An 8,683-nucleotide genomic window follows, 5' to 3' on the forward strand; every position below is an offset into this window, starting at 1 on the left:
ATAACCTGATAATATAAATATGAAAGTTTCACATGTGAAAATGTGATCACTTATATTACTGTAACATGAAAGGTTATAAAGGACCAATAGAGGGCCAATGGAAAAACTTGTGAATCAACCAAAGTTGATTGGTGACCCACTGGGATTTGTCCTGTTATTCCCAATTACAAGTCCCACTCTAGTACAGTCTCATGCATTTTAAGACCATTCTTAGTGTATGCACAATTAACCATGTGCTCAAGAATAGCGGAATCTGGCCATGTCTCAACCCAAGCATGAAGTGGAGATTGATCAAATTGTGTAAATGAGCCATATTTCTCTATTTAGCTGTTCTCTGCACGGTTTCCTCATCACCAGTTTTATGTTGTAACATATCATATTACAATGTGAATCATTTCACATTAAACAAGATTACTAGTATACTGTGATAACAGCAATTTTCTTGTTATAACATGATTGTATGATTTTATAACTGACTGGCAGTTGAACTTTTTTATTAGTCTCCATGTTCTGTACAATAGTTAATTCAATAAGCAAAAGTACATGATGACCAGAGGTCATATTAGTGCTATAGGATGATTATCATATGATATGTCTTATGACTACAGGTCGAATATGGGACATGACCTATATATATAAAACAATGTATCTTATGTTATTTGGGTTACTTCTTGGGCTATATATACTCTAAGTTCTCTGTGTGTCTTCGTCAGTCTTTCTGGAGGCATGAGCAGACTATTTGACTCGGTACCGATAATAAGTGCCTTCATGAGGAGTTGATCAACTACAGAGTATGTGTGCCTATTTTTCTCTACACGTCTTCTCATAGAAATCTGCCTTACATAACATGATAACTTTGCGTGTTATAATAACATGAATATATTTTGTTATAACTGTTAGAACAATAAACTTTTCATGTTATAATGATACTGATAACTTTTTTCTTTTTCTGGCATGGCAGTATAATGCTTCCATACTTAGAGTCATGGCGGTACTGTTTTGAAAGATCAGTATGTGGAAGGTCTGATATATATATATATATATATATATATATATATATATATATATATATATATAGTGTACACCCATGTCTGCTTGGTATCAGGCTGGTACATTGCTTTTACTGCATTAGTTAGGTATACACTTGCACATGTGGATATGGTTGATGCAAACAACAGGGAGCCATTTGTAAAAATTATTCAGTGCATTTACTTGCACTTAAGTGACCACATTACTCAGAGAAACCAGGGTATTCAGAGACCATGTTTACATGCACTGTAGTAACCCGGCTACTATGAATCGGTGTATACATACAGCAGGTCATTAATCAGATTTTTCCATTGCCTCTGACCTTATTTTGGAAGTACGGCTTGCTTATTTTAACTGTGGTAGTGATAGAAGATTCTGTCGCGGTCCAAGGTTCCTGACTTTTTTTTGGCTGTGCGTGTCTGTGATAGAGCAACATGACACAGTGCGAAGACAGGCAGACAGAGCAGAGCTGTCTGAATTAAAGAAGAAAATGAACAAAAGTCAAATGTTCAGACTTATGGAGGTTTATAGAGGCTACTCTGCATTAGTTTCAGTTCCAGTCACACTTTGGATGGAATTATTTTAAATACAAAGATGTTCTGAATAATTATGTCTCCATTCATCTAGCCGTTCCATGTTTACTTTCCTTGTTTGTGGGCTTTTGTCATGCACATGCATAGTTATAAAGAGCCAATTAGAAACTGGGTTACCTGTATACATGGTCAAGAAATCCGTGTTCTCCTGGAGAAATCTACCAGGGTTCTCTCATCCCCTATTCCAGTTTCTAGGTTTACATGACATTTAAGTAATCAGTCCAAGGGGTCTCTTTACATACATAGCAGATTATTTTTCAACCTAATCGGCTAGTTTGTTTGTGTTTCTGTGTGACTTTCAGTGGTGGAAGATGTATTCAGATCTTTTACATAAGTGAAAGTACCAAATAACAGCATAAACAAGCTAAGTGATTGAGGCAGTAGTATTCCAGCGACTCCCATGTTCTGTGAGGAAAAATTACTGTTTTTGTCAGTGGAGTCTGATGGCGATAAAATGTGATGTTTTTTTGGTTAAACAAAAAGGATCTTACTCTTCAATAAAAAGGTCTATCTCTGTATGAATCATACCCATGATACTGTCAGACACTTGTAATAACAATCTGAGCCTGTCAGCGGCAAAAACAAGCACTTTAGTGGACTTAACCTTATGTGGACAGTTGCCCATTGGATTACATTGCAGCAGCTGTTCACTGTTGCCAGTTACACAGTACACCTGTCATTTGTCATATAAACAGAGAGAGCTGTAGTTTATTGAAACATCCACAATATACATGAAGAGGTTGTGATCCTAATGTGCATGTATTCCACTGATTTTGACTTTGACTGACTTTTTTTGTGTTCAGCAAATACCCCACTTAGGTTTTGTGGCTATGCACAAGTCCTCTAACTTAGTTTGGAAATTTGAAAAGATTTTTTATTTATTTATTTTTTTTTCAGCAGGTAAGGAAAAGGTTAAACATAAGGCTTTCAATCATACAGGGTTGAAAAAAAAACATAAATAAATAATAAAACTGAGTTTGCTTTTTTTCCACATTTAACATAGCAACTCAGACTACAGTCTCCGTTATTGATGATGCATTTTTGAAATGACTTGCAATTCCTGTCTTACAATTTTGTGATTGGCCCTGATACCCAAACTCTGCTTAAATGGTAATCTATAGGGGGTTATATCTAGGCTCTATCAGTGTTGCTATTTTATTGCTATTATACTGTATATTTCACACACTGAAGTGAAAAATTGATCACACATTCCATAATTCCATTCACTGTCAATGCTCTAGTTGTACTGGTTGCTACATCTGAGTGGTATTGGACTCTTAAACACTTCAAAAAAAATTCACTTCTGCCTGTATATACTCTATACCTGTGCTGCTGGACTCATATTTAAATTATTTAATCTATACCACTGTTATTTAATCTATACCGCTGTAAATCCTGCTGTACATACATAAGATTTAAGATTTATGTATAATTTTTGCACATACATTTGCACTGCTCTGGAACTGGAAAACTGAGGCCTATGCAAACGAAATTTTGTTCTGTATACACTTGCTGCATACTGAATGACAATAAAAGTCTGTCTAAGTATTGTAGTGTTTTTCAAAATGCCTGTGTGCTATGTGTCACCCTGATTGTGTGTATTACATGTTTTCTTGTTAGCATGACACTGCTGTCATGTTGATTTTGTTCTTGCATGATTATGGAATTAGCCATGAAATTGTGGTCACTGAGACCATTAGAGCCTGTGACCGAGGGTTTCACTGTGGTCCAAATACTGAAAATTCCTATCAGTAGTATACTGTTTGTATTTCAAACCTACTAGACTTCAAACCTATTTTGATGAAGACAGTACAAATGAACCAACCACTGAAATTGAAAATTGTGCTTATAGGAAACCACACTGTTGAACCACCAAGACTATTTGCTGTATTTGGGCCAGCAGCCAGCAAATCAACAAGCCCCAAGGATCTAAGGAGAGCAGCTTTACCAAAAACCTGAGTAGGAAGTAAGTGAGCTGCAACAGAGAGGAAGCAGAGACAATAAAACAAACAAACAAACAAAGCCCCAATGAAACGCTTCAACATTCTAATCACATGACATGGTTGTCTAAAAATGTATGTGTGTGGTTTCATAACAGGTATTGTTACTTTTGCAAATCACTGACGGACACACCTAACCATTTTAAAACCATGCTGTTGTGTTTTAGAAATGTGAATGTATTTTGTCCACCACTGGTTTGTCTGTGAAGATTCTCAGTCATCCAGGTCATGATTATCCAGGAGCAGTTGACTGGACTTGGTTGTGGATACTTGCAGATGTTTCACCTCTCACCACTTCTTAAGAAAGTGTGTTGAATGAGAGGTGAAAAGTCTTCTTGGATATAACTGGTTTCCATCTGTCCATTAACTATATTGCTTATCCGTTAAGGGTCATGGGGGGACTAGAGCCTGTCCCAGCTCTCCCCGGGGCGAGAGGCAGGGTGCACTCTGTCGCCAGTCCATTGCAGGGCCAACACATAGAGACAAACAACCACTCACACTCACATTCACACCTACAGGCAATTTAGAGTCACCAGTTAACCTAAGCTGCATGTTTTTGGACTGTAGGAGGAAGACAGAGTACCCAGAGGGAACCCACACAGGCACAGGGAGAACATGCAAACTCCACACAGAAAAGCCCCGGGCTTAGACTGGGGCCCGACCCAGAACTTTCTTGCTGTGAGGGGATAGTACTAAACACTGCACTACCATACCGCCCATAACTGGTTTCCATTCACTTAAGTAAAGTAGAAACATGAAGTAGAGTATATAATGCCTCACTCAAATCTCAATTATTTTTTTCAGTTGCTTTTATATTGAGCATATTTAAGCATATTTAACACTTTCCAGTGAAAATGCATTAGATGGGTATGTAGTTTGATTTTCATGATGAAGACTGGAGTTTACCTCCAATCACAGAACTACAGGAGCCTAACTCAGGGTTTTTCAAAGTGTGACATAGTTTGTTCCCCCTCTAATAAAGTTTAACTTGAGCCCCGTTTCTTAGCCCATATTTGTTAACATTTTGGCAAACTGGTACCATTACACATAAGCTGGATTAGCTATAAGCAGTTCTTGCTTGAAATGTACCCACATATGTATAGACTATTACTGGATTATTTTGATACTGAAGAAAACTTATAAACAAACAAATCTGCAGTTATGAGGTGTGTCTTTCTTCTGTGATTTATAACTGGATGTATAGACACTTGCTCCCAATGGAAATCAGATATCCCTGGAAAGTTTAAGTCATACTGCTGTAGCGACATCGGGCATCAGCCTGACGTCAGCCTGGCACCTATAATAAGACTATCACACAGTTCATAGAAAAAGACATGAATGTATGCCCAGAACTGCACCAAGGTAAAAGTACGGTCACTGAGAATTATGACCTGAACCCCCATCCCCCATTTTCTGACTCCCCAATATTCTGTGATAAGAAGCAGATACAGAACTCTTCCTCCCAAGCCAGGGTCAAAGGTCAAATGGCCTATTCAGAAGCGACAATTCTAATGGACCCCAGTTCATCAGGAACTTATGAATAAACACCCTCCAAATCTTCATTCTATTGCAACAAACTTTGTCTCTGCATTACAAATTCAACTGTGACTTTATTAGGAAAGTAACCTGACAAAGAACTATGCAGATTGGACTCTCTCAGATCCACAGACCTAACTAGGTCCTGTCTCCCCCATTGTTTATCTTTCTCTGCACCAGAGATCTGCTTGTAAATTATGTCACATTCCAGGGTAACCTTGCACAAAATCCTCTAATGTTTCAAACTATATGAAATAATTGTCTGACCATTTTGTAAAGAACACCATTTTATTGATCGAATGCTTATAAGTAATTCTGTGAAAATCTTAATTTTCTACGATGTTGCTAAGCTAAGATAATGTGAGGAATTAATTCAAACATCTGCCATGGAACCATATCGCCATCTATTGACCATGTCTAAGCTTAACTGAAGAGGTTAGGCATGATGTTTTTCAGGTATTGAAATCAAATGATTATTCTTCATGTTATGTCTTCATGCCACTCATTTATTACTAATGATGAACACAATTTATTCTTTTGCAGTTAATCAGCTTAATTTTCTTAAGATTTGCAAGTAATGTGTTTTGATTCATGCTTGTATTAATGCATTCTCTTTCTTTAAGTATTAGTGCCACCAAGTTATATCTCATCTTGTACAATGTCTTAATTAATCATGGTGGAAGGCAAATATGTGATATGCGCAAGTATTCCAGATTAATAATTTAGAGTTTATTTAAAAGATCATATTTCATTCTAACTGAGACAAAGAAAGTGAGGACAACTCTGCCTTTAAATCTGACACTATCCTCAAGAGAATAAAAACTCTGGCACTCAAAAGACAATGCCTTTGGTTGAAATCAGCTCCAAGCTACACAGCCACTCGCCGTGCACTTTAATTTTCTATGTACCTTTGTTTTCTTTCCACCACATGCTCCACAAGTAACTCTTTCTTTTATCTATATGCACAAGTGACTTTCTCTATTTCTTTAAGCCAAGCAACGTCAAGTTAAAACAAAGGAACAAAAGTATCTGAATACTTAAACTTATTTTTGATAATCCTGCGTTTTAATCCTGAAGATTCTTGACAGTTTTAGAGTTGTCTGGCTTTCACCAGCCTCCAGTAAAGTTATCCAGAAAACGTTAATTAGGCTACGGAAGAGCTTATGTTTCTTCAAAAGGCCAGCAGATACATGACCGCCTGCAAAGAAATCTGAAAGAAATTAAGTTTGCCAAGACAGAAAGTCTGTGAGTAAACTCAACTAAAGCTGAACTGCTGAGACACTGGTAGAATCCGTCACTGTTTTAAACAGAGACATGGCCTCCGGGAGAATCCACCTGGATGCTGCGTTTCCATGGTTACCACCACAACCTCAGCCGCCCGGATTCCAGCCAGTCTGCAGCTCCCACAACTCACAGTAGGCCGGTCTTAACATCTTCTGTCAAGGGTTGATGATAAAATAAGTACACTTTAATTTTCGTCATCGAGAGACATCTCAAAATTCAGTACAAATAGATTATAGGCTAAAACGATTTACCTCCACCAGATCACTGTGCTTATTTTACTTACTGTTAGTTCATCATGCTAGTTTGATCCTTACACTTCTGTTTTATTTTTATTTCACGTTTTCATTCTATATCTATATTCACTTTAGTAATCAATAAATTGTAAATACACTTGTAGACCCAGCAATTTTGTGTGTTTCTTTGCAATGGTGAGCCGGATCCCTGGATTGTGAAATCATGATCTTAGATATCTGACTGATTAAAAGTGGATATTAATGCAGAATATTGATATCAAAATTAATATCTCCGATTTCCATCCCAAACTGGACGGTGGTGCCCCATTCAATGAGTGTAAATTGGATTTTCGAATGATTATTTTATGCATTTATGGAGCACTGAATCTAAAAATGTGTCAAAATGTGTGTTTTCAGATTTGACAGAATTTTGCTCAGGAGTGTCATTTTTAACTCAAACTGACTAGGTGCCAACGTACTTAGCATTAGGCATGGTCAAAAAGACAGATTTTATTATGTATTGTACAGCATCTTTAGTTAATGTCACAACCTGCCTCATTTGGAGGACTTTTTGGCAGTAGCAGCGTAGGAGTGAATATTGGCATCAAAAAATGTAACTCTAGTACTGTTGATTCCAGTGAATAATCTATTATTCCTCAAACACACCATATTTTCATCTAGATTTCTCCTAGCTGCAACTATTATAATTCAAAATATGAATCAGCTCCCCTCAGCTGCTAACACAGCACCAGTCTATTTTCTTGTTTATTTTAACATGAGGGCTTTGTGTTGGGGTGTTTCATGTCAGGGCTACCTTCATGCTAATATAAATCTTCCCTGGGGTACATAGAAAACATAACAAAACACATTAAGAAGCCACAGAATGGAACGCTATTGGTCTTTTGATTCTGTTTGCCCAATGCACCAACATCTAAAAAGAAGACAATTCTGTTACCTTGTATGCAAGGACCTTTCAATTATTTCTGGAAGGTGCACTCTATTTGCAGAATAGCGCTTCTCTTGGCATGTAGCGGTTGAAGTGTGCTCTTCCAAGCACAGGATGAATGACACTACTTACTCTATTCTTATTACTGCTCGCTGCCTTTTCAGCAGAGGGGGTATAGAGTGATGCCATTTATCATGCTAGACATGAGGCTGGTTTTTTTTATCACAAACACATTTTCTCCTACAGGGAGTTCACAGAGCACATCTTTGATGCATTTCCAAATTTACTGGACATCTTTATTTTTATATTCTGCTTTCGGTGAGCAAGCTATCCTGGCAAAAAAAAACAAACAAACATCCACCTTAGGAGTCAGAGTCCTCGTCACTTCGGTGTCAAAAAGTATTGAGTGGCTCGTAATGTGGAACATCCTGTGGGGATAAAGCTTAATTTCTTCAAGGGAACATGCTGAAAATCCATAAACGAACTGGCAGTGAAAGTGCTTGATAGCTGGACTGCTGGAAGGCTTTGTCTATTGGAAGATTACTATAGGTAGCCCCAGGAGCTTCTGTAACAGATGAGGTGACTCTCGCATGCATGCAGATGTGACACATGCTATGCTTATGGATTTTCAATGAGAGGCAGACCATGCAAATCTTGGGCTTAGGAGCCCCAGAACCTAACATGGAAATGTGTCACTTCACTCTGGTTGTTTAACGTCACAACCTGCCTCAAAAGTGTTTAATGAGGGAGGGAGACCACACATAGCGTTTAAAGGACCAGTGTGAAGGATTTAGTGGTGTCTAATGGTGAGACTGCAGAATACCCATCCCCTCACCCCTTCCTTTATGTGTTAGAGAGTCTATGGTGGCCATCAGGTGCCAAAAATGGTGTCAACTACCGCATCAGCTAGTCTGTCAAGTGAAGACTTTGTTTAATAAATTTAGATACTGTATTTAGTTCTTAGTCTATAAAACTATAGGTTATTGTTGACATGCTCTCTGATTTCTTTCTTTCTTTCTTTCTTTCTTTCTTTCTTTTCCTCTTCATCTTCTTTGTCTTCGG

This window comes from Lates calcarifer, linkage group LG13 (assembly GCF_001640805.2).
Source record: "Lates calcarifer isolate ASB-BC8 linkage group LG13, TLL_Latcal_v3, whole genome shotgun sequence".
In the NCBI taxonomy this organism is placed as follows: Eukaryota; Metazoa; Chordata; class Actinopteri; family Centropomidae; genus Lates; species Lates calcarifer.